The following is a 27,830-nucleotide window of genomic DNA, read 5'->3' as shown; positions in this document are numbered from 1 at the left end:
ATGCACCTGGATAATCTGCATGCCAACCAGGATGTAGACCAGGCCTTAAAAAACCGACCCTTTAAGCACTCGGGGCTGCTCTCAGAAACCCTGTGTTAGGACGCCGAGGCAGTTGCTGGCCGGCACTACGATAAAGGGACTCTGCTGTAATTTGGCTGTTTGGCAGTGTGGTCTTTGTGTAATTCCTGGTCACAACAGGTGATCAACATGCTCCAGTCTCCCTACAGCACCTGTGTCCTGGTGTTGGAGGAAAATAAGGAGGCGATCATCACCGCCAAGGAGAGGGAGGTGCGTCCTGGGATGCAGTGCCCGTGATTACCAGTAGATGGCGGTACTGAGCTGGGGAGAATCCTTGTCTGGCGTTGCTGCAGTTCCTTGGATTTTTCCTCTGTATCTGACATTTGTTTTCTAGAAACTAAGATTACACGCTTGTTTAGTTGTAAATCTTATACTGACTAATTAAAGTAAGAATCCATAGTAAGGCATTGATTCATTCAATAAATTCGTGATTTAGGAAATGCCCGGTGAGTGGGTGTTAACAGCTGTTCACTCAACATGCTGGTAACACGTGTTGGCAGCTTCCGAGGCTTGAACTGGTGGAATCCAGTAAAAAGTAAGTTTCTGGGAAGAGCTGTACCATACAGCCTCTTATTCTCCCCTCCCCGCTTCTCATTTCCACACTTCACGCCTTCCCCACACTTTGATAAGGGGGTTGTGTGCCGGGAGCCAAAACATATCACAAAAATGCCCCTTGCTATCTTGATTTTACGAGCAAACTATTCTCAGGAATTCAACCATAAACAGCAACAGTACTTTCCCCTTGCATATCTCCTCAAAAATGCACCCCCCGCCTTAGGGTCCTTCTAGTAATTTTCCAGAAACTAGCCCCCTCCCCGCCCTGTTAGGAACAGCCCTTAGTTACTTCCTCATTTGTGTGCTTATAAGTCCAGCTGAAAAATAAACTCTTCGGAGCTTGATCAGACTCTTGACTTGCTCTCATTCTTTCGTGTCTCTTCTCCCCTCATTCGACTGACCCCTTTGTTTCCCAGGTCCCCGTTGAATTCCCCGCGGGCTGGGGCAGTTGTGTGTTCAGCAGAGATTCCTTCATGCCTGACAAACTGTTAGACTAATATAGAAAATAAACAATAAAGCTCCCGTGCTCTTGCCCTGGTACAGTGATAAAGTCGGTTAGTGCAGGGCATGGCGGTGGTGGGCCTATAGTCAAGATGGAGTCACAAATATCTTATCATAGGGAGTGTTTTGCCACCAATGTTCAGCTGCAGGGCAGTACTAACACAACATCACTGCTGGGACACTGGCCCTTCTTTCCTACACTGGGCATTGGGCATGGGGGTGTATTTCTTTGTGATTAGCTAGAAAGATGGCATAGATGAGTAAAGCCAAATTTACTAAGCTCTTTTTGTATGCCAGGTACTATGCAAGGCACTTTTATACCTGTCTGTCTCACACAATTTAAGCTAAATTAATCTTTTATTTTCACGTTTTGGTTTCAACTGATGCGACCCTCCTTTCTCGATCCACTCTAAACTCCCTCCTGCAGCCTTCCCTGTTGGCCTCAGCTACACAGGTCTTCATGGTGGTTCTTGAATACCCCACACCTGCTCATCTCTCTGCCTAAAATTCTCCTGAGTTGTAGTTGAGTCCTTCACCCAAGGGGCATGCTGAATACCTGCACATCAGGTGAGATCCCACCAATCATGCTTTCTCCTCCCCAACATGTTCTTTTTAACCATTGATTCCATTTCTAAGACTGTATTTTAGTGAAATAATCAAGGTCTAACTACATATTTATGGGGAAAACTATTCTTCACCATGTTGTAATTAAAAATAATTAAAAGAAAAATAAAAACGATTTAAAGGTAAATAAATACGAGTAATGGCCACTAAAAAGAATGTTTTTGAGGAACATTAAAATAGCTTAAGGTTATTAAGGTTAATAATAAATAAAGGTTATTTATCTTATTCAAGATAAAAAGCTAAGGAGAACATAAGAATTCAGAACTGTATACAGAGCATGATTCCAACTGTGTTACACATGCACACGCCATTGTCCAAAAGACACTGGAAGGAAATGCACTGAAATATTTAGCGTGTTCTTTCAGAGAGGGAGGATTATGGAAAGTTTTTCTTTTCTTTTTACTCCACTAAAGTTTAATCTCTATGAGGGGAAAAATATGTCTGTTGTGAGCAAGGGACTTGATTAGAAGCTTCTCTGAAGAAGACAGGCGCATGGCCTACAGACATATGAAAAAATGCTCATCATATTTGATCATCAGAGAAATGCAAATCAAGACCACTTTGAGATATCATCTAACTCCAGTAAGAGTGGCTCACATAACAAAATCCCAAAACTACTAGATGTTGGTGTGGATGTGGAGAAAAGGGAACACTTCTGCACTGCTGGTGGGAATGCAAGCTAATACATACCTTTTGGAAAGAAGTGTGGAGAATACTCAGGGATCTAAACGTAGACCTGCCATTCGATCCTGCAAATCCTCTACTAGGTGTATATCCAAAAGACCAAAAATCACTTTGTAACAAAGATATTTGCACCAGATTGTTCACTGCAGTTCAATTCATAATAGCCAGTCATGAAAGAAGCCCAAGTGCCCATTCACCCATGATTGGTTTAATAAATTTTGGTATATGAATTCCATGGAATATTATGCAGCCTTAAAAAAGATGGAGACGGTCCAGGCTGGGGCTTTGCATGTGGTGGCCCTAGGTTTGGAGGGAGACAGATGATAGTCCACGTGGGATCTCTGTAGGATTCTAGCCAAATCCCTCTGGGGAGCCAACCCTCTCCTGCCACTGAGAGGTGGTTTTGAGGGGTGAATCAAAGCTCATAAACCTTCCCTTGGAAAAATGTTCTGGGGATGGGATGAGAGGAAGCGAGGGATAGAAGTTGTGCAGTCCACAGGCACGAGAACTTAAAGAGCAAGAGGAAGTGAAAGGAAAATTAGGGAAAGGAAACAGATAAAAGAAATCACCCATGAGGAAGAATCAGCAGAAAACTCCAGGCAACATGAAGAACCAGTCCAGAACAACCCCGCCAAGGGACCATGAGGTAGCTACTGCAGAGGATTCCACCTATACAGAAATGTTAGGAATGACAGAAAGGGAATTTAGAATACACATGTTGAAAACAATGAAAGAAATGATGGAAACAATGAAGGAAACTGCTAATAAAGTGGAAAATAAACAAAAGGAAATCCAAAAACAGAATCAAATCAGAGATGAACGATATGAAGAATATAAAAAGGATATAGCAGAGCTGAAGGAAATGAAACAGTCAATCAAGGAACTTAAAGATGCAATGGAAAGTATCAGCAACAGGTTAGACCATGCAGAAGAAAGAATTTCAGAGGTAGAAGACAAAGTTTTTGAGATAACTCAGATAGTAAAAGAGGCAGAAAAGAAGAGAGAGAAAGCAGAACGTTCACTGTCAGAATTATGGGACTTTATGAAGCATTCCAACATACGAGTTATAGGAATTCCAGAAGGGGAAGAAGAATGCCCCAGAGGAATGGAAGCCATACTAGAGAATATTATAAAAGAAAATTTCCCAAATATCACCAAAGATTCTGACACACTGCTTTCAGAGGGCTATCGGACCCCAGGTTGCCTCAACTCTAACCGAGCTTCTCCAAGACACATTGTGATGAACCTGTCCAAAGTCAAGACAAAAGAAAAGATTCTGCAAACTGCTAGGAGTAAGCGCCAGTGACCTACAGGGGCAAATCCATCAGATTGACCGCAGACTTCTCTAATGAAACTTTTCAAGCAAGAAGACAATGGTCATCTACCTTTAATCTACTTAAACAGAACAATTTCCAGCCCAGAATTCTGTACCCTGCTAAGCTAAGATTCAAAATTGACGGAGAAATCAAATCATTTACGGATATACAAACATTGAGGAAATTCGCCACAACAAGACCAGCTCTACAGGAAATACTTCAACCTGTTCTGCACACTGACCACCACAATGGATCAGCAGCAAAGTAAGAACTCAGAAATTAAAGGACAGAACCAAACCTCCACACTGATCCAAAAGATAAAACTAAGCAATGGACTCTCAAAAAATAAGACGAATAGAATACTACCACACTTATCAATTATCTCAATAAATGTTAATGGCTTGAATTCCCCACTGAAGAGACATAGATTGGTTGACTGGATTAAAAAACACAAGCCATCCATTTGCTGCCTGCAAGAAACACACCTGGCTTCAAAAGACAAATTAAAGCTCCGAGTCAAGGGTTGGAAGACAATTTTTCAGGCAAATGGAATTCAGAAGAAAAGAGGAGTTGCAATCTTATTTTCAGATACATGTGGATTTAAAGCAACTAAAGTCAAAAAAGACAAAGATGGTCACTTTATATTGGTCAAGGGAAAAATACAACAAGAAGACATTTCAATTCTAAATATCTATGCACCCAATTTAAATGCTCCCAGATTCTTGAAACAGACCTTACTCAGTCTGAGCAATATGATATCTGATAATACCATAATAACAGGGGACCTTAACACTCCTCTTACAGAGCTGGACAGATCCTCTAAACAGAAATTAAACAAGGATATAAGAGACTTAAATGAGACCCTAGAACAACTGTGCTTGATAGACGCATATAGAACACTCCATCCCAAAGATAAAGAATATACATTCTTCTCATCACCGCATGGAACATTCTCCAAAATTGATCATATCCTGGGACACAAAACAAATATCAACAGAATCAAAAGAATTGAAATTTTACCTTGTATCTTCTCAGACCATAAGGCACTAACGGTGGAACTCAACTCTAACAAAAATGCTCGACCCCACCCAAAGGCATGGAAACTAAACAATCTTCTGTTGAATAACAGATGAGTGAAGGAAGAAATAAAACAGGAAATCAACTTCCTTGAGCATAACAACAATGAAGACACAAGCTACCAAAATCAGTGGGATACTACAAAAGCAGTTTTGAGAGGAAAATTCATTGCTTTAGATGCCTACATTCGAAAAACAGAAAGAGAGCACATCAACAATCTCACAAGAGATCTTATGGAATTGGAAAAAGAAGAACAATCTAAGCCTAAACTCAGTAGAAGAAAAGAAATATCCAAAATCAAATCAGAGATCAATGAAATTGAAAACAAAAGAATCATTCAGAAAATTAATGAAACAAGGAGTTGGTTTTTTGAAAAAATAAATAAAATAGATAAACCATTTGCCAGACTAACGAGGAATAGAAAAGTAAAATCTCTAGTAACCTCAATCAGAAATGATAAAGGGGAAATAACAACTGATCCCACAGAGATACAAGAGATCATCTCTGAATACTACCAGAAACTCTATGCCCAGAAATTTGACAATGTGAAAAAAATCGATCAATATTTGGAGTCACACCCTCTCTCTAGACTCAGCCAGGAAGAAATAGAGCTCCTGAACAGACCAATTTCAAGCACTGAGATCAAAGAAACAATAAAAAATGCTTCCAACCAAAAAATGCCCTGGTCCAGATGGCTTCACTCCAGAATTCTATCAAACTTTCAAGGAAGAGCTTATTCCTGTACTGCAGAAATTATTCCAAAAAATTGAGGAAGAAGGATTCTTCCCCAACACATTCTATGAAGCAAACATCACCCTGATACCAAAACCAGGAAAAGACCCAAACAAAAAGGAGAATTTCAGACAAATCTCACTCATGAACATAGACGCAAAAATTCTCAACAAAATCCTAGCCAATAGATTGCAGCTTATCATCAAAAAAGTCATTCATCATGATCAAGTAGGCTTCATCCCAGGTATGCAAGGCTGGTTTAACATACACAAGTCTATAAACGTTATCCACCATATTAACAGAGGCAAAAATAAAGATAATATGATCCTCTCAATAGATGCAGAAAAAGCATTTGATAAAATCCAGCATCCTTTTCTAATTAGAACACTGAAGAGTATAGGCATAGCTGGCACATTTCTAAAACTGATTGAAGCTATCTATGACAAACCCACAGCCAATATTTTACTGAATGGAGTAAAACTGAAAGCTTTTCCTCTTAGAACTGGAACCAGACAAGGTTGTCCTCTGTCACCTTTACTATTCAACATAGTGCTGGAAGTTCTAGCCAATACAATTAGGCAAGACAAGGAAATAAAGGGAATCCAAATGGGAGCAGAGGAGGTCAAACTCTCCCTCTTTGCTGACGACATGATCTTATGCTTAGAGAACCCCAAAGACTCAACCACAAGACTCCTAGAAGTCATCAAAAAATACAGTAATGTTTCAGGATATAAAATCAATGTCCACAAGTCAGTAGCCTTTGTGTACACCAATAACAGTCAAGATGAGAAGCTAATTAAGGACACAACTCACTTCACCATAGTCTCAAAGAAAATGAAATACCTAGGAATATACCTAACGAAGGAGGTGAAGGACCTCTATAAAGAAAACTATGAAATCTTCAGAAAGGAAATAGCAGAGCATATTAACAAATGGAAGAACATACCATGCTCATGGATGGGAAGAATCAACATTGTTAAAATGTCTATACTTCCCAAAGCAATCTACCTATTCAATGCCATTCCTATCAAAATACCAACATCGTACTTTCAAGATTTGGAAAAAATGATTCTGCGTTTTGTATGGAACCGGAAAAAAACCCGTATAGCTAAGGCAGTTCTCTGCAACAAAAATAAAGCTGGGGGCATCAGCATACCAGATTTTAGTCTGTACTACAAAGCCATAGTGCTCAAGACAGCATGGTACTGGCACAAAAACAGAGACATAGACACTTGGAATCAAATTGAAAACCAAGAAATGAAACTAACATTTTACAACCACCTAATCTTTGATAAACCAAACAAGAACATACCTTGGGGGAAAGACTCCCTATTCAATAAATGGTGTTGGGAGAACTGGATGTCTACATGTAAAAGACTGAAACTGGACCCACACCTTTCCCCACTCACAAAAATTGATTCAAGATGGATAAAGGACTTAAATTTAAGGCATGAAACAATAAAAATCCTCCCAGAAAGCATAGGAAAAACACTGGAAGATATTGGCCTGGGGAAAGACTTCATGAAGAAGACTACCATGGCAATTGCAACAACAACAAAAATAAACAAATGGGACTTCATTAAACTGAAAAGCTTCTGTACAGCTAAGGAGACAATAACCAAAGCAAAGAGACAACCTACACAATGGGAAAGGATATTTGCATATTTTCAATCAGACAAAAGCTTGATAACTAGGATCTATAGAGAACTCAAATTAATCCACATGAAAAAAGCCAACAATCCCATATATCAATGGGCAAGAGACATGAATAGAACTTTCTCTAAAGACGACAGACGAGTGGCTAACAAACACATGAAAAAATGTTCATCATCTCTATATATTAGAGAAATGCAAATCAAAACAACCCTGAGATATCATCTAACCCCAGTGAGAATGGCCCACATCACAATATCTCAAAACTGCAGATGCTGGCGTGGATGTGGACAGAAGGGAACACTTTTACACTGCTGGTGGGACTGCAAACTAGTACAACCTTTCTGGAAGGAAGTATGGAGAAACCTCAAAGCACTCAAGCTAGACCTCCCATTTGATCCTGCAATCCCATTATTGGGCATCTACCCAGAAGGACAGAAATCCTTTTATCATAAGGACACTTGTACTAGACTGTTTATTGCAGCTCAATTTACAATCGCCAAGATGTGGAAACAGCCTAAATGCCCACCAACCCAGGAATGGATTGACAAGCTGTGGTATATGTATACCATGGAATACTATTCAGCCATTAAAAAAAATGGAGACTTTACATCCTTCGTATTAACCTGGATGGATGTGGAAGACATTATTCTTAGTAAAGCATCACAAGAATGGAGAAGCATGAATCCTATGTACTCAATTTTGATATGAGGACAATTAATGACAATTATGGTTATGGGGGGGAAACAGAAAGAGGGAAGGAGGGAGGTGGGCGGGGCCTCGTCGTGTGTCACACTTTATGGGGGAAGACATGATTGCAAGAGGGACTTTACCTAACAAATGCAATCAGTGTAACTTGGCTTATTGTACCCTCAATGAATCCTCAACAATAAAAAAAAAAAAAGAAGAAAAAAAAAAAGATGGAGACTTTACCTCTTTTATGTTTATATGGATGGAGCTGGAATATATCTTACTTAGTAAAGTATTTGAAGAATGGAAGAAAAAGTATCCAATGTACTATTATGAAACCAATATGAAGGAACAGTATCCAGTACTATTATGAAACCAATTTACAATCACTAACACTTTCATATGAAGAATAGATCACAACTGTGGCCCAGGATGATGGACGGGGGATGGGAAGGGAGGGGAGAGCTCAGATGGAGGGAAGGTGAATGGTGGGATCACACCTATGGTGCATATTACAAAGGTATATTTTGGATCTATTATGTATACAGCATAAATGTCTTAATACAGTAATTAAGTAAATGAAGTGAGGGATATAGTAACCAGTACAATGTAAGTATTCCAAATTGTATATGAAATCAGCACATTGTATCCCATAAATGCATTAATGTATACATGATCTACCTCTTTATGATTTAATAAAAAAAAAATACCAATGTTGGGAAGGGAACAACAAAATTTTAAGGGAAGAATAGACTAAAGGTAAAACAGGGTTTTTTTGTTCTTTTTTTTTTTTTTTGTATCACCAACAATGAACTCCTTGATATTGAGTGATAACTTCATAGCACTCATCCTTTATACAGTAGCATATACTGTGAAAAATACATTTTTTTAATCTCTTGATATAAAAGTTTTCTTCCTGCAATCTCAATTGATTTTTAGAACCAGGCTGTGAGGCAATCAGAGCAGGCTCACAACAGAATCACTACTGTGTTCATGTTTTCAATGAATAAAACCATAGTTCAGAGAGGGTAAATGACTTATATAGATGAGACAGTGGGTAGCAGAGCCCTGAAAAAGGAATCTCTTACATTCTCAATGTTTCTATCATAAACAATATTCATAAGTGATTTGTTAATGTAAAAAATATGCCCTAGTCTTAAAATTAAAGCAGTTGTGTAGCTAAGAATACTCTCTTTGTCCACTAAACACTGGCAAATTTGAGAAGTTAAAAAAAAAAGAGCTATTTTAGGTACCCCCTTACCTATTAGCTGATTTTTTTTCCCACTCTTACCACCGGTATCCTCGTAGTTTTTTAATATATCCCTCTCCTAACCCAGTTATAACCTAAGAATATGTGGAAGGGGAAGAGGGAGGGGAGAAATGGGGGAGGTTGGGCAGAGGGAGGGTGATTGGTGGGATTACACCTACGGTGCGTCTTACAAGGGTACATGTGAAACTTAGTGAATGCAGAATATGATTGTCTTAACACAATAACTAAGAAAATGCCAGAAATTCTGTGTTAAGCAGTGTGATGAAAATGTGTCGAACTATTTATAAAACCAGTGTACGGTGCCCCATGATCGCATTACTGTACACAGCTATAATCTAATATTAATAAAATAAATAAATAAATAAATAAGAAAACTATTTTCAAGAACTATTCATGTACTACATATGACTCCTATAAAGGAGTCTTACATCCTCAATAATGAAAGTTTAAAATGCCATCCCTCCAAGGAAAACATTTCACACATTTCCATATACATGGTATCTAACTGCTAAGCCTTGTAAGGACTCTCAGATCATTTTAGGCAGCCATTGGTAGGTGACAGTGGTGGCTTCCAGGAGAGCGGCTGCTACCACCCATGGCATCTCCCAGTTGACCTCGCCCCATGGACATCTAGTCCCGAGTTCCACACCTGCACCTGGTTATGTTGTCTCCACAGGAGAATGTTTCCCAAAAGCTCTATTAGAAGAACTCTGTGATGAGACTTGGAACAGGTCAATTATTAGTTTAGGATTCCCTTATGAACTCAGTGTCTAGGAAGTTTCCTCCGTGCTCACTTATTCCCAACCTGACCACTATGTTTGGAGACAGCTGTTTCCAGGATTCCCAAAAGCCTGAAGAAGAACAGATTCTGAGGTAAAATCTTTTACAACTGCATTAAAGCAGTAGCTGTGGAATGTCCTTCGTACAGTCACACAACTAACGAGTGTTCATCGAACCCTAGTAATGTAGAAATGTCAACAAAATAAGACACTGCCTCTGCTCTTGGGCAGGTCACAGCCCAGGAGGTGAGACCTTTAAACACTGTAATAAAATGTGGTAGAAAAAAACTGAAGGAAAGTTAGAGTAACACACAATAAAAAGAGAGATTACAGAGCAATTACTTCTTCTGCTACGAGGGAAGGAGAGCGGGGCTAGAGAACACTTCAGGAAGTTGGTGTAACTCACATTGAACCTTGTGAGATACTAACAACCTCATCCTCCTCCTGTTTTTTATCTTATTTTTAATAGATTTTATTTTAACAGCAGTTTTAGGTTCACAGCAAAAGTGGAAACTACAAAGATTTTCTACATACTCCCCATTCATATCCACACCCCAAGTCAGAGTGGTGCCTGTGTTGCAACTGATGACTCTACCCTGACTCATTGTCACCTGAAGTCCACAGTTTTTTTTTTCTTTTTTTCTTTCTTTATTTTTTTTTATTAAATCATTGCTGTGTACATTGATATGATCATGGGGCATCGTACCCTAGTTTCATAGACCGTTTGACACATTTTTATCACAATGGTTAACATAGCCTTCCTGGCATTTTCTTAATTATTGTGCTAAAACATTTACATTCCACATTTACTAAGTTTTTGCATATAACCTTGTAAGATGCACCACAAGTGTAATCCCACCAATCCCCCTCCCTCTACCCACCTGCGATGGAAGAAAAAGTACCCAATGTACTCAGTCCACAGTTTATATTAAAGTTCCCTCTCAGTGTTGTACATTCTGTGGGATTAGACAAATGCATCATGACACATATCCACCATTATAATGTCACGCAGAATAGTGTTACTGCCCTAACATTCCTCTGTGCTCTGCCTGCTCATCCGCCCTCCCCACAACCCTTGTCAGTCACTGATACTTTGCAGTCTACATAGTCTCGCCTTTTCCAGAAGTTTACATAGTTGGAATCACACAGTTTGTAGCCTTTACGGATTGGCTTCTTTCAGTTGTTATGCATGTAAGTTTCCTTCATCTTTATTCATGATTTGGTGGCTCATTTCCTTTTAGTGGTGAATAAAACTCCATCATCTGGATGCACCACAATTTACTTACCCACTGAAGGACAGTAGGTAATGGCTTCTAATTTTGCAATTATTAACAAAGTTACTACAGTTATAGGTTATGTGTTTGTTGAGACATAATTCACTTACTACACAATACACCCAATGAAAGTGTAAAATTCAATAGATTTCATTTATTCACAGTGTTGTGAATCTATCACAACAATCAATTTTGGAATTTTTCATCACTCTTAATAGAAACCCTATTTCAATGAGCCTCCACCCTTCAATATTTGCATTCCCCTCAGACCTATGTTACCACTAATCTACTTTCAGTCTCTACAGATTTTTCCATCCTGGATATTTGATTAAAACAGAATCAGACCGTATGTCACTTTTTGTGTCTGTCTTCTTCCACTGAACATGTTTTCAAGGCTCATCTGTGTGGTAGCATGTGTATTAAATATCATTTCTTTTTATTTCCAAATATGATAATGTTCCTTTGCATGGACATGCCACATTTTGTTTATCCATTGATTACTTCTTTTTTTTCTTTCCTTTTTTCTTTTTCTTTTTTTTTTTTTGAGACGGAGTCTCAAGCTGTTGCCCTGGGTAGAGTGTGGTGGTATCACAGCCCACAGCAACTTCAAACTCTTGGGCTTAAGTGATTCTCTTGCCTCAGCTTCCCAAGTAGCTGGGACTATAGGCGCCCACCACAATGCCCAGCTATTTTTTGGTTGCAGTTGTCATTGTTGTTTTAGCTGGCCCGGCCCAAATTCGAACCTACCCGCCTCAGTGTATGTGGCTGGCGCCCTAGCCATTGAGCTATGGGCGCTGCCCCATTGATGAGTTCTTATAGAGTTGAGTCATTTCCACTTTGGGGGCCTTACAACTAATGCTGCTATGAGCAATCTTGTCTATGCTTTTGAGGGAACATGTTTTTATTTCTTCCTTATTCAAACTGCAATAACTTAAAATCACACTTATCTAAGCTTGATGCTCTCTGAGATGTTTTTAGTATCACCATATTGCATTGCCTATGAAATGAAAGATTTGGGGTTTAACTGAATTTTTAATCAATTGTCAAGGTTTATCAATCTTCTATTCTGCCAACACTCTTAAAATTCGCCCTTGAATCAGTAGGAATAACATCTATGCATAATGATTATTATTGAAAAGTAATGAACAACTATTTTCTCTAAAAGGAGGCTGGACATTTGCTATCTATATTCCAAAACTCATGGGATTTTATTCACTTGCCTTTTTAGAGAGCTGGGAGGTGAGGAGAAGGAAACTTTCAGGGACATCAGGAAAAATGCGTTACAAAGTCAAGTGTCACCTGCTGCTCTGCCCACTATGGAGAACATCACTGTTCCTTCTTCAGCACCCCACCTTGTCTGTCTGAATTCCACTCACATCAGCACTGTTAGTGCCACATGGCAAAGGGAAAGTCTTCCTTGAGAATGTTCTCTGAATTGTACACAGGGGTCCCCAGGAGGGCCCGGCATGGACAAGACTTGAAGGGCAACACATGGAATGGTAGGAGCTCTTGCCACGCTGCCTGGATGTGAATCCAGCTCTGAGGCTTTCTGAGGCCAGCCAAGCTATCCAACCACTTGTTCCCTTTCTGTGCCATGGAGGAGATAATGCTGTCATCTCAGAGGGCTGCTGAGTATGTGGGATGAGGAATGGCTCAGAGCTCAGTGATCTGAGTTGTAATTAAATGGCTCAGGAGTGTGGCCTGAAAAGATGAGGAAGGGCTGAGGTTGTAGCCTCCAAGAGGGTTTTTCTTGGCAGGATGCTTCCTCTGGACATATTCTCTGCAGCAGGAAATTCACAGAACTGCAATCCCTTTGGTGGGCCAAGGAAACCTGAAGCTCAGGCCCCTGGAAAAGGGTTCTTTGCAGAAACAACAAGACAGCAAACTTCTCTCTCTGCAGACCATAGAGGACGAGCCTTCTGAAAAGAACACCCTGCATCTTGGCCACAATATTGTTATGCACTGTATGGCAGTGCAACCCTGGTTGCTCGGTCCACTGGGCAGAAAGTTGACCTCTTCATGCTTGACCCAGTAGGTACTGAACATGGTGGTGGCAGCTGTGGTGGAGGGTGTGCTGGCAACCCAACATGAGGTGCCCACTCGAGACGATGTGGTAGTGAAGATATATGAGGAAGCAAAGGCACCTGCAGAAGCTGACATCACTGAGCTCTGCCAGGATGTGATTTCCTAAATGGCCACATACCTGACAGGGGAACTGATGGCCACCAGTGAAGACGACAAGGTCCTCAAAGATATCAATAAACTGGAGGCGGAGACAAGATGGCTGAGTGAAGCCAGCTTTCCACAGAGGCTCCCATTCAGAAGGAGAGTTAAAGGACAGAAATTTAGCAAGTAACCCGATGGATTAGAGCTGCACCAAGAGAGAAGGTTGAAGAACGCACATCAACCCTGCTGAGGCAAGCTGCCACCCCAAGGATACAAACAAACGTACAAAATCCATCACTAAGCAGATGGGAGTCCCTTCCCCATGAGAAAAGTTCAGAGTGCCACACAAACAAATGAGCAGAGTTCAAAGGTCCTCACACTCCACTCCACAGGAGAGACCCTCTGAAAACTGGACTTACTTCCCCTACTAGGGTGCCATGGCGTTCTCCTGAAAGGCATAAAACTATATAAAACTGTATATATTATCTACTTGCAACACTGAGCTCCCAGAACTCCCCTCCACTCTCACTATGAGGTCTGGAGGCCTGTCCCCCAGATTCTTGGGTGATTTCTCGAGGGGTGTGGACAGGGCCTAAACTGCAGCTGGTCAGTGCTGACTTCCACACAGGAGTGAGGAGAGGACAGTCGGCTGAGAGGGAACCACACCAGAGCGGCAGTGCCACGAGGCGCAGAACAGCAGCCCTCTTTTGGCAACAATAGAGCTCACTCCCAGATACTCTGAAACCACACCCCTTGTCTCCCTGGGCAACCAGAGGAGGATGGCATCTACTCAGATTGCAACCACCATGGAACAGATCTGGATGGAAATGCAGGCCCCATTAGTAAAGGGTTTGCCTGTGGTGGTACAGGCCTGGGTGGAGCGCGGGGACTAGAAGTGCACATGCAGAGCCGGGAAGTTACCAGGGTTGGGCTGAGCCAGAGGACCGCTTTACTGAGCCTAAGATGCACCCGGCCCTCAGGGGATCATCAGCATATAGACAAAGGAAAACAGGAGGCTGGAACTGACAGGTAACCGAATACAAACCTGCAGGGGCAAAGGCAGGGCCTGAGGCAGAGTCTCTGGGAACTCAAAACAGCTTCTCTTCTGCAGGGGAATTTAGTAGGGTCAGAAACAAATTCCTGCAAAGTTGTTCTGTTCTGTTCTGTCAGTAACATCAATCAGGGGTGGGGCTGGAACTCAGTGAACACCCTGCAGCCTCCATCTAGTGCCCAAAGTTGTCAGGCCTCACTGCCTCCATTGCAAACGCAGTGGCCTGGCTGAACAGAAATACATTTCCTTGTGATTCAGGCAGGTGCAAACACCTGAAGTATCTGCTCATTGGAGGCAACTGAGTCACAGCACTGCGGGGCTATCAGTGACTGGGTGTGACAGAGGTGCAAGGAGGGGAAGAAGGCACCAACCTTCCGAGACTAATCTATTTGCTGGGTGGGTCCTCCTGACTCCACGGAGCACTGGAGAAAGCCATATCTGAGTAGTCACAAGACGCCTGCAATCCAGTTGTCAGAGACCTTTTAAACTCTCCCACCTGAGACAGGTGCTGACTGAGACAATTGATTTGGACCTTTTGAACTGAGCCAATCACCCGAGGACTATTCAGGTGGTGGCCTGAGTGTGTGGTTGTAGGAAGGTTTGATTTTCATTTTCCAATTGTTGCCTGTAGGGGGTTGGGTGACTTAATTGCTGGTATTTCTCCACAGCTGAGACTTCAACCCAGAGTAACTGTTTCACTAGGGTCAAACTGAGACCAGCTGAAAACAGGACAGAACCACTTAGCTCCACCACACCAAACCGGTTCCCAGTTTCTCAGGCCATAGCAATGTATGGGTCCTCGACAAAGCTCTAGGGTAAAAATCAAATGATGTAAAACAATCATGGGGCAGAATCAGTGGAAAAACTCTGGTAACATAAATAAGCAGAATAGATCAACCCCCCCACCCAAGGAAAGATATGGCAGATGTAACTAAAGATCCCATTCATAAACAGCTGGCCGAGATGTCAGAAATGGAATTCAGAATTTGGATTGCAAACAAGATTAACAGAATGGAGGAAAATTTGGAATTAGAAATTCGACAAGTAATTTAAAAGTTGGAATTAGAAATTTGAGAAGAAATTCAAAATTTGTCTCAAGAATTTAACGAATTTAAAGACAAAACAACCAAACACACTGAAGCAAGATTTTGCATCCCTCAAAGACCTGAAAAATACAGTAGAATACCTCAGTAACAGAGTGGAGCAAGCAGAAGAAAGAATTTCTGACATTAAAGACAAAGCCTTTGAACGCTCCCAAACTCTCAAAGAGGAATACAAATGGAGAGCAAAAATGGATCATTTCCTCAGAGAGCTCTGGGATAATTCTAAGAAGGCTAATATCTGTCTCATTGGAATCCCTGAAAGTGATGAAGTGGCCTCGCAAGGCACAGACGCCCTTCTCCTTTAAATTAAGAAAGAGAATTTTCCAGACATGCCTAGAGATTCTGAAATTCAGATAGCAGACAGTTTCAGAACCCCAGCACAACTCAATCCGACTAAGACATCCCCCAGGCATATCATAATTAACTTCACTAAATTTAATATTAAGGAAAAAATTCTGAAAGCAGCCAGACATAAGAAATCCATTACCTACAAAGGGAAGAATGTTAGAATGACTGCAGATCTCTCTGCTGAAACTTTTAAAGCCAGAAGAGGGTGGTCATCAACTTTTAATCTCCTAAAGCAAAATAACCCCAGATCCTGTATCCAGCTAAACTGATTTTCATTTATGATGGAGAAATTAAATTTTTTAATGACATTCATATGTTGAAGAAATTTGCCATAACCAAACAAGCTCTTCAGGATATTCTCAGACCTATTCTCCATAATGACTAGCCTAATCCTCTACCACAAAAGTAAACTCACTCAGAAACTTTTGATCAAACTCCAAATTCCACAGTGACAAAAGGATTAAAAATGTCCACTGGACTTTCAAAAAACCAGATACCAAAAATTTTGTCAGACTTATCAATATTCTCCATTAATGTGAATGGCTTAAACTGTCCTCTAAAGAGGCATAGGTTAGCTGACTGGATACAAAAACTCACGCCAGATATTTACTGCATACGAGAGTCACATCTTACCTAAAAAGATAAATACAGACTTAGCATGAAAGGATAGTCATTCATATTTCAGGCAAATGGTAATCAGAAAAAGCAGGTGTTGCAATTCTATTTGCAGATACAATAGGCTTTAAACCAACAAAATTAAGGAAGGATAACAATGGTCACTTCATATTTGTGAAGGGTAATACTAAATATGATGAGATTTCAATTATTAATATCTATGCACCCAACCAGAATGCATCTCAATTTACAAGAGAAACTCTAACAGACATGAGCAACTTAATTTCCTCCAGCTCCATAATAATTGGACACTTCAACACTCCTTTAGCAGTGTTGGATCGATCCTCAAATAAGAAGCTGAGCAAATAAATTTGAGATTAAACCCAGCCATCCAACATTTGGATTTAGCAGACATCTACAGAAGATTTTACCCCAACAAAACTGAATACACATACATCTCATCAGCCTATGAAACATACTGAAAATCGATCACATCTTAGGTCACAAGTCTAACCTCAGTAAATTTAAAGGAATAGAAAGTATTCCTTGCATCTTCTCGGATCACCATGAAATAAAAGTTGCACTCAGTAACAGCAGGAATCTGCATACTCACACAAAAACATGGAAGTTAAATAACCTTATGATGAATGATAGCTGGGTCAGAGATAAGATTAAGAAGGAAATTGCCAAATTTTTGGAACAAAATGACAATGAAGACACGAATTATCAGAACCTGTGGGATACCGCAAAGCCAGTCCTAAGAGTGAAATTTATAGCACTGCAAGCCTTCCTCAAGAGAATGGAAAGAGAAGAAGTTAACAACTTAATGGGACATCTCAAGCAACTGGAAAAGGAAGAACATTCCAACCCCAAACCCAGTAGAAGAAAAGAAATAACCAAAATTAAAGCAGAATTAAATGAAATTGAAAACAAAAGAATTATACAACAGATCAATAGATCAAAAAGTTGGTTTTTTGAAAAGGTCAATAAAATAGATAAACCTTTGGTTAACCTAACTAGGAAAAAAAGAGTAAAATCTCTAATCTCATCAATCAGAAATGACAAAGATGAAATAACAAGACTCCTCAGAAATTCAAAAAATCCTTAATGAATATTACAAGAAACTTTATTCTCAGAAATATGAAAATCTGAAGGAAATTGACCAATACATGGAAGCACGTCACCTTCCAAGACTTAGCCAGAATCAAGTGGAAATGTTGAACATGCCCATATCAAGTTCTGAAATAGCATCAACCATACAAAATCTCCCTAAAAAGAAAAGCACAGGACCAGATGGCTTCACGTCAGAATTCTACCAAAACTTTAAAATAGAATTAGTACCTATATTATTCAACCTATTGCAAAAGGTAGAAAAAGTAGGAAGACAAACCCAAAACATTCTATGAAGCAAACATCACCCTTATTCCCAAACCAGGAAAAGACCCAACAAGAAAAGAAAATTATAGACCAATATCACTAATGAATATAGATGCAAAAAAATTGAACAAGATCCTAACAAACAGAATCCAGCAACACGTCAAACAAATTATACATCACGACCAAGTTGGTTTTATCCCAGGGTCTCAAGGCTGGCTCAAGGTACATAAATCTATATGTATAATTCAGCAAATAAATTAAAAACCAAAGATCATATAATTCTCTCAATTGATGCAGAAAAAGCTTTTGATAATCTCCAGCATCCCTTCGTGATCAGAACACTTAAGAAAATTGGTATAGAAGGGACATTTCTTAAACTGATAGAGGCCATCTACAGCAAACCCACAGCCAATATCATATTGAATGGAGTTAAATTGGAATCATTTCCACTCAGATCAGGAACAAGACAAGGCTGCCCATGGTCTCCACTGCTCTTTAACATTGTAATGGAAGTTTTAGCCACCACAATTAGGGAAGAAAAGGCAATCAAGTGTATCCATATAGAGTCAGAAGAGATCAAACTTTTGCTCTTCGCAGATGATATGATTGTATATGTGGAAAACACCAGGGATTCTACTACAAAACACTTAGAAGTGATTAACAAATACAGTAGCATCTCAGGTTACAAAATCAACATACATAACTCGGTAGTCTTTATATATACCAAAATTAGTCAAGCAGAAAAAACAGTTAAGGACTCTATTCCATTCACAGTAGTGCCAAAGAAGATGAAATATTTGGGAGTTTATCCAACAAAGGACGTGAAAGATTTTTATAAAGATAACTATAAAACTCAAGAAAAGAAATAGCTGAAAATGTTAACAAATGGAAAAACATACCATGCTCATGGCTGGGAAGAATTAACATTGTTAAAATGTCCATAATACTTAAAGCAACATACAAGTTTAATGCAATCCCTATTAAAGCTCCACTGTCATACTTTAAAGATCTTGAAAAAATAATACTTCATTTTATATGGAATCAGAAAAAACTTTGAATAGCCAAGACATTACTCAGAAATAAAAACAAAGCAGGAGGGAGGCGGAGCATGATGGTGGACAGGATGGACGTGTAGCCCACCTCTCCCAAGCCACCAGGTGAGAGGAAAGGTGGTCTGGACCTTCCCTGTGTGTGGATTATTGGAGTGGACAGACAGCTGGAGACACCCAGCAAACTGGTGGTTTGCTATATATAAGGAGTAATTTAAAATCACAGACTCTGTTGTAGAGATTCTTCCCTGCTCGGCCATGGCGGCTAGCAGGCCCCTCCCCTACGAAGGTCAGCAGCTTGTAAATGCTGACAAAATCCAATTGACAAATAATTAATCCTGAACTGAGGGAGGCTTCCAAAAGGAGAGCCACTCAAAACCACAGGGAGCTGGGCAAACTGTTGGACAATTGAAGGGAAGGGATCCTGCCCAGGAAAGAGACATTTTGAACTACCCAAAAGGGCGGGCACCTTTCCCCCAGGCATTGGAGGGGGCTGGCGGTTCAGGCTGCGCAGCAAACTGGCGGGCGCCAATCCAAATGGGAAACTCTGATCCATAAAACTCACAATAAGTCCCCTGAGCCCTCCAACCATGGGAACCGGCTTGGGGCCTAGGACCCGGCTTTGGCTTCTGGATCTGTGAAGCTACTGAAGCTGCGAACCGGCTTTGGCTGCTGAAAACGCAGGAACCAGCTACAGGAGATAGAGCTGGGAGCCCACCAATGAAAGCACTAACTCAGCACAGCTCCCCTTATGGCCGATTGCAGTCGCCAGTTTGCAGGGGAACCTGGGAACAGAGTGGAGGGACTTAGGAAGCGTGGACACCTGCACTGAGTGGGAAAGTCGGTCACAAGTGCTGTCTGGAAAAGAACAGTGGAGATGCACAATTCTTAGGTAACCATCTTTTACGGAAACTCCAAAATGGCGATCGGCCATGGAAGGTGGTTACCATGGTAACGGTATAAACTGTAAATCAGGTATAAGTCTCGGAACCACTCACAGCACCACCTGGTGTCCAGAAAGTATATCGCAGTATGAATATATTCCTGTGAAAGTTGATCCCTACAGCAGACATATAGATATTTATAGGTATATTTCTATACACCAGAATACTTTGGAGTTGGTGCCCTTTTTTTGTTTTGTTTTGTTTTTGGTTTTCGTGGGTTCTTTTTGTTTTGTTTTGTTTTGTTTTTGTCTTTTTTCCTCACCATTTTCTTAAAGGAGATTTCAATAATTTTTTATTATTAATTTTTATATAGATATATCTTTTATTTCTATGTCTTCTAATTTTAATTTCTTCCTTCTTCTCATTTAACATTCCTTCTAACACCACTTTTTTCTCTTTTTTTCCTTTCTTTCAATTATTTTACGATTATCACTATTTTTATTGCAGTTGTTCTTATATTGCTGTTGTCGTGGCTGTTGCCTGTATGTCTATGTGTCTCCATCTGTCTCTGTATCTATGAGCCTATGTGTCTGGTAACCTTTGTATCTGTTTATTTGTTCATTTGGTCTCAACGAGCTTGGTGTTACGACCTGCAACGCTGAGCTCCTAACACTCCCCTCCACTCTCACTCTGTGATCTGGAGACCTGCCCCCTCCAATAGTCCAGATTCTTGGGTGAACTCTTGAGAGGTGTAGACAGGACCTGGACTGCAGCTGGCCAGTGCTGACTCTGTAGCAAAGGAGCGAGAAGATGATGGTCGGCTGAAAGGGAATTACACTGGAGCGGTGGTGCCCCAAGGTGCAGAGCAACAGCTGTCTCCAGCAATAACAAGGCCCACCCCCAGATAACCCATAGCATCTCCTCCTGTCTTCCTGGGCAAACAGATGAGGCCAAGCATCTTCTCAGATGGCAACCACCATGGAACAGACCTGGGACTGAAACACAGGCCCCGTGAGTAAAGGGTTTTCCTGAGACGGTACTGACCTGAGTGGAACACAGGGACTAGAAAACACACCTGGAGACCCGGGAAATTCCCAGGGTGGGGCTGATCCAGAGGACCGCTCTACTGAGTCTAAGATGCACCTGGCCCTTAGGAGATGACCAGCCTATAGACAAAGGAGGCCAAGAGGCTACAGCCAACAACTGATTGTGCTGCGAATACAAACCCGCAGGACTAAAGACAGGGCCTGAGGCACAGGGTCTGGGAACTCAAATCAGCCTCTCCTCTGCAGAGGAATATGGCAAAGTCAGAAACAAACTCCCACAGGATTGTTCCCTTTACCCAAAACATAAACTAAGGGTGGGGCTGGAACTGAGTGAACACCTCCAGCCTCCATCAAGTGCCCGAGGTTGACAGGCCACACCACCCACTTCTGGATAAAGACAGAATAGCAGCCTAGTCGAGCAGACATAGACTACCCTGTGACTTAGGCAGGTGCAAACCCCTGGAGTATCTGCTTACTGCAGACAACTGACTGGGTCACAGCCCTGTGGGGCTAGCAGTGACTGGGTGTGACAGAGCTGCAATGTGGCGAAGGAGGCATCAATCTTCCCAGACTGATCTATTTACTGGTGGCTCTTCCTGACTCCACACAGCACTGGAGCAATCCATTTTAGAGCAGTCACCAGACCCCTGTGATCTAGTTCCCAGGAACCTCTTGAACTCTCCTGCCCAAGGAAGCTGCTGACTGAGACAATTGACTTGGACCTTTTGAACTGAGTAAACTCACCTAGGGACTATCCAGGTGGTGCCCTGGGTGTGTGGTTGTAGGAAGGTTTGATTTTCCTTTTCCATTTGTTGCCTGTGGTGGGTGGGGTGACTAAATTGCTGGTATTTCTCCACAGCTGAGACTTCAACCCAGAGTAACTGTTTCACTGGGGCCACATAGAAACAAGCTGAAAACAAGACAGAACCACTTAGCCCCTCTACACCAAACAGGGCCCCAGTTTCTCAGGCCACAGCACTGTACAGGTCATCAACAAAACACCAGAGGAAAATAAAAGGGAGTAAAACAATCATGGGGTGGAATCAGTGGAAAAACTCTGGTAACATGAATAACAAGAATAGATCAACCCCCCCAAGGAAAGATACGGCAGATGTAATTGAAGATCCCATTCACAAACAACTGGCTGAGATGTCAGAAATCAAATTCAGAATTTGGATGGCAAACAAGATTAACAAAATGAAATTAGGAATTCGTGGAGAAATTCAAAAGCTGTCTCAAGAATTTAAGGAATTTAAAGACAAAACCACCAAAGACATAGACACACTGAAACAAGAATTTGCAGCCCTCAAAGATATGAAAAATACAGTAGAATCCCTTAGCAACAGAATGGACCAAGCAGAAGAAAGTATCTCCGATATCGAAGATAAAGCCTTTGAACGCTCCCAAACTCTCAAAGAGGAAGAGAAATGGAGAGTAAAAATGGATCAGTCACTCAGAGAGCTCTGGGATAACTCGAAGAAGGCAAATATCCGTCTCATAGGAATTCCTGAAACAGATGAAGTGGCCTCACTGGGCGCAGAGGCCCTTCTGCATGACATTATGAAAGAGAATTTTTGAGACATGCCTAGAGAACCTGAAATTCAGATAGCAGATAGCTTCAGAACCCCAGCACGATTCAACCCCAATAAGACATCCCCCAGGCATATCATAATTAATTTCACTAAAGTTAATATGAAGCAGAAAATTCTCAAAGTGGCCAGGTGAAAGAAATCTATTACCGTCAAAGGGAAGAACATTAGAATGATTGCAGATCTCTCTGCTGAAACTTTTCAAGCCAGAAGAGGGTGGTCATCAACGTTTAATCTCCTCAAGCAAAATAACTTTCAACCCCGGATCTTGTACACAGCTAAACTGAGTTTCACTTATGACGGAGAAATTAAATACTTTAATGACATACATATGCTAAAGAAATTTGCCATAACCAAACCAGCTCTTTAGGATATTCTCAGACCTATCCTCCGTAATAACCAACCCAATCCTCTACTACAAAAGTAAACTCACTCAGAAACTTCTGATCAAACTCCAACTTCCACAATGGCAAAAGGATTAAAAATGCCCACTGGACTTTCGAAAAACTAAATACCCCAAATTTCGCCAAACTTATCAATACTCTCCATTAATGTGAATGGCTTAAACTGCCCTCTAAAGAGACATAGGTTAGCTGACTGGATACAAAAACTCAGGCCAGACATTTGTTGCATACAAGAGTCACGTCTTAACTTAAAAGACAAATACAGACTCAGGGTGAAAGGATGGTCATCCATATTTCAGGCAAATGGTAACCAGTAAAAAAGCGGGAGTTGCAATATTATTTGCGGATACAATAGGCTTTAAACCAACAAAAGTAAGGAAGGACAAAAATGGTCACTTCATATTTGTTAAGGGTAAGACTCAATATGATGAGATTTCAATTATTAATATCTATGCACCCAACCAGAATGTACCTCAATTTATAAGAGAAACTCTAACAGACATGAGCAACTTGATTTCCTCCCACTCTATAATAGTCAGAGATTTTAACACTCCTTTGGCAGTGATGGATCGAACCTCCAACAAAAAGCTGAGTAAAGAAATTCTAGATTTAAATCTAACCATCCAGCATTTAGATTTAGCAGACATCTACACAACATTTCATCCCAACAAAACTGAATACACATACTTCTCATCAGCCCACAGAACTTACTCCAGAATCGATCATATCTTAGGTCACAAGTCTAACCTCAGTAAATTTAAAGGAATAGAAATTATTCCATGCATCTTCTCGGACCATCATGGAATAAAACTTGAGATGAGTAACAACAGGAATCTGCATACACATACAAAAACATGGAAGTTAAATAACCTTATGTTGAATGATAGCTGGGTCAGAGATGAGATCAAGAAGGAAATTGCCAAATTTCTGGAACAAAACGACAATGAAGACACGAACTATCAGAACCTCTGGGACACTGCAAAGGTAGTTCTAAGAGGGAAATTTATAGCACTGCAAGCCTTCCTCAGGAGAATGGAAAGAGAGGAAGTAAGCAACTTAATGGGACATCTCAAGAGACTGGAAATGGAAGAACACTCCAACCCCAAATGCAGTAGAAGAAAAGAAATAACCAAAATCAGAGCAGAACTAAACAAAATTGAAAACACAAGAACAATACAACAGATCAATAAATCAAAAAGCTGGTTTTTTGAAAAGGTCAATAAAATAGATAAACCTTTGGCCAACCTAATCAGGAAAAAAAGAGTAAAATCTCTAATCTCATCAATCAGAAATAACAAAGATGAAATAACAACAGACTCCTCAGAAATCCAAAAAATCCTTAATGAATATTACAAGAAACTTTACTCTCAGAAATATGAAAATCTGAAGGAAATTGACCATTACTTGGAAGCACGTCACCTTCCAAGACTTAACCAAAATCAAGTGGAAATGTTGAACAGGCCCATATCAAGTTCGGAAATAACATCAACCATACAAAATCTCCCCAAAAAGAAAAGCCCAGGACCAGATGGTTTTACGTCAGAATTCTACCAAACCTTTAAAGAGGAATTAGTACCTATATTATTCAATCTGTTCCAAAAGGTAGAAAAAGAAGGAAGACTACCCAACACATTCTATGAAGCAAGTATCACCCTGATCCCCAAACCAGGAAAAGACCCAACAAGAAAAGAAAATTGTACACCAATATCACTAATGAATATAGATGCAAAAATATTCAACAAGATTCTAACAAACAGAATCCAGCAACATATCAAACAAATCATACATCATGACCAAGTTGGTTTTATCCCAGGATCTCAAGGCTGGTTCAATATACGTAAATCTATAAATGTAATTCAGCACATAAACAAATTAAAAAACAAAGACCATATGATTCTCTCAATCGATGCAGAAAAAGCTTTTGATAACATCCAACATCCCTTCATGATCAGAACACTTAAGAAAATTGGTATAGGGCGGCACCTGTGGCTCAGTGAGCAGGGCGCGGCCCCATATACCGAGGTTGGAGGGCTCAAACCCAGCCCCGGCCAAACTGCAACAAAAAAATAGCCGGGCGTTGTGGCGGGTGCCTGTAGTCCCAGCTACTTGGGAGGCTGAGGCAGGAGAATCTCCTAAGCCCAGGAGTTGGAGGTTGCTGTGAGCTGTGTGACACCATGGCACTCTACCGAGGGCAATAAAGTGAAACTCTGTCTCTACAAAAAAAAAAAAAAAAAGAAAATTGGTATAGAAGGGACATTTCTTAAACTGATAGAGACCATCTACAGCAAACCCACAGCCAATATCATATTGAATGGAGTTAAATTGGAATCATTTCCACTCAGATCAGGAACCAGACAAGGCTGCCCATTGTCTCCATTGCTCTTTAACATTGTAATGGAAGTTTTAGCCACCGCAATTAGGAAAGAAAAGGCGATCAAGGGTATCCATATAGGGTCAGAAGAGATCAAACTTTCGCTCTTCGCAGATGATATGATTGTATATCTGGAAAATACTAGGGACTCTACTACAAAACTCTTAGAAGTGATCAAGGAATACAGCAGTGTCTCAGGTTACAAAATCAATATTCATAAATTGGTAGCCTTTATATATACCAACAATAGTCAAGTTGAAAAAACAATTAAGGACTCTATCCCATTCACAGTAGTGCCAAAGAAGATGAAATACTTGGGAGTTTATCTAACAAAGGACGTGAAAGATCTATATAAAGAGAACTATGAAACTCTAAGAAAAGAGATAGCTGAGAATGTTAACAAATGGAAAAATATACCATGCTCATGGTTGGGAAGAATCAACATTGTTAAAATGTCCATACTACCCAAAGCAATATATAATTTCAATGCAATCCCCGTTAAAGCTCCACTGTCATACTTTAAAGATCTCGAAAAAACAATACTTTGTTTTATATGGAATCAGAAAAAACCTTGAATAGCCAAGACATTACTCAAAAATAAAAACAAAACAGGAGGAATCACACTACCAGACCTCAGACTATACTACAAATCAATAGTGATCAAAACAGCATGGTACTGGCACAGAAACAGAGAAGTAGATGTCTGCAAGAGAATAGAGAACCAAGAGATGAATCCAGCTAATTACCAGTTATTTAATCTTTGACAAGCCAATTAAAAACATTCAGTGGGGAAAAGATTCCCTATTTAACAAATGGTGCTGGGTGAAATGGCTGGCAACCTGTAGAAGACTGAAAGTGGACCCACACCTCTCACCATTAACTAAGATAGACTCTCACTGGATTAAAGATTTAAACCTAAGACATGAAACTATAAAAATACTAGAAGAGAATGCAGGGAAAACCCTTGAAGAAATTGGGTTGGGCAAGTTTTTTATGAGAAGGACCCCCCGGGCAATTGAAGCTGCTTCAAAAACACACTATTGGGGCTTGATCAAACTAAAAAGCTTCTGCACAGCCAAGGACAGAGTAATTAAAGCAAGCAAATAGCCCTCAGAATGGGAGAAGATATTTGCAGGTTATGTCTCCGAGAAAGGTTTAATAACCAGAATCCACAGAGAACTCAAACGCATTGGCAAGAAAAGAACAAGGGATCCCATCGCAGGCTGGGCAAGGGACTTGAAGAGAAACGTCTCTGAAGAAGACAGGCAAGTGGCCTTCAGACATATGAAAAAATGCTCATCATCTTTAATCATCAGAGAAATGCAAATCAAAACTACTTTGAGATATCATCTAACTCCGGTACGATTAGCCCATATCAAAAAATCACATGACCACAGATGTTGGCTTGGATGTGGAGAAATGGGAACACTTCTACAATGCTGGTGGGAATGAAAATTTAGCACGCTTCGGCAGCACATATACTAAAATTGGGAATGCAAATTAATACATTCCTTTTGGAAAGATGTTTGGAGAACACTTAGAGATCTAAAAATAGACCTGACATTCAATCCTATAATTCCTCTACTAGGCATATACTCAGAAGACCAAAAATCACATCATAACAAAGATATTTGTACCAGAATGTTTATTGCAGCCCAATTCGTAATTGCTAATGCATGGAAGTAGCCCAAGTGCCCATTGAATCACAAATGGATTAATAAATTGTGGTATAGTATGCCATGGAATATTATGCAGCCATAAAGAAAGATGGGGACTTTACCTCTTTCGTGTTTACATGGATGGAGCTGGAACATATTCTTCTTAGTAAAGTGTCTCAAGAATGGAAGAAAAAGTACCCAATGTACTCAGCCCTACTATGAAACTCATTTATGGCTTTCACATGAAAGCTTTAACCCATTTATAACCTAAGAATATGGGGAAGAGGGAAAGGGAGGGGACGGAGGGGGGAAGGTGGGCGGAGGGAGAGTGATTGGTGGGATTACACCTGCAGTGCATCTTACAAGGGTATATGTGAAACTTAGTAAATGTAGAATGTAAATGTCTTAACACAATAACTAAGAAAATGCCAGAAAGTCGATGTTAACCAGTGTGACGAAATGTGTCAAATGGTCTATAAAACCAGTGTATAGTGCCTCATGATCACATTAATGTACACAGCTATGATTTCATAATAATAATAATAAAAGAAAATATGAATAAACCCACCAGCTTGAAGTATCCTGAAATGAAAGACATTGCTGTAAGCAAGTAGAAACTTGAAGGACTTTAAGGCAGAAACATGGCAGATTACAGTCTTATTGGGGTCAGATGAAGGTCACAGAGGAGGTGTCAGCTCCTGAGCAGGCAGCTCGTAAGTTGGATGCACATTTAAAAAAGGCTGGGAGCCAAGCACAAGAAGCTGGAGAAATGATGAAAAACTTGTTTCTATGGAACAAAGTCTCTTTTAACGGAGAAGAACATTTTGTAAGGCCTAAATCCTGAGATTAATTTGAATTATCCAAATTCCTCAAAAGAAAACTTTTCTGGCCATCCCAGAAACATCCCACCCCTGGGGTAAACAGGAGGACTGTGGC

At 40.4% G+C, this 27,830-nt stretch overlaps 1 pseudogene; it reads left to right on the top strand.

Annotated features, from left to right (window-relative positions):
• LOC128584461 (biogenesis of lysosome-related organelles complex 1 subunit 2-like) lies at positions 1-27,667 on the top strand (annotated as a pseudogene).
• The last annotated feature ends 163 nt before the right edge of the window (positions 27,668-27,830 follow it).

Source organism: Nycticebus coucang, chromosome 4 (genome assembly GCF_027406575.1).
Source record: "Nycticebus coucang isolate mNycCou1 chromosome 4, mNycCou1.pri, whole genome shotgun sequence".
Taxonomy (NCBI): Eukaryota; Metazoa; Chordata; class Mammalia; order Primates; family Lorisidae; genus Nycticebus; species Nycticebus coucang.
Note: the sequence above shows the minus strand (reverse complement) of the source record. Positions and strands in the feature narration are given on the sequence as shown.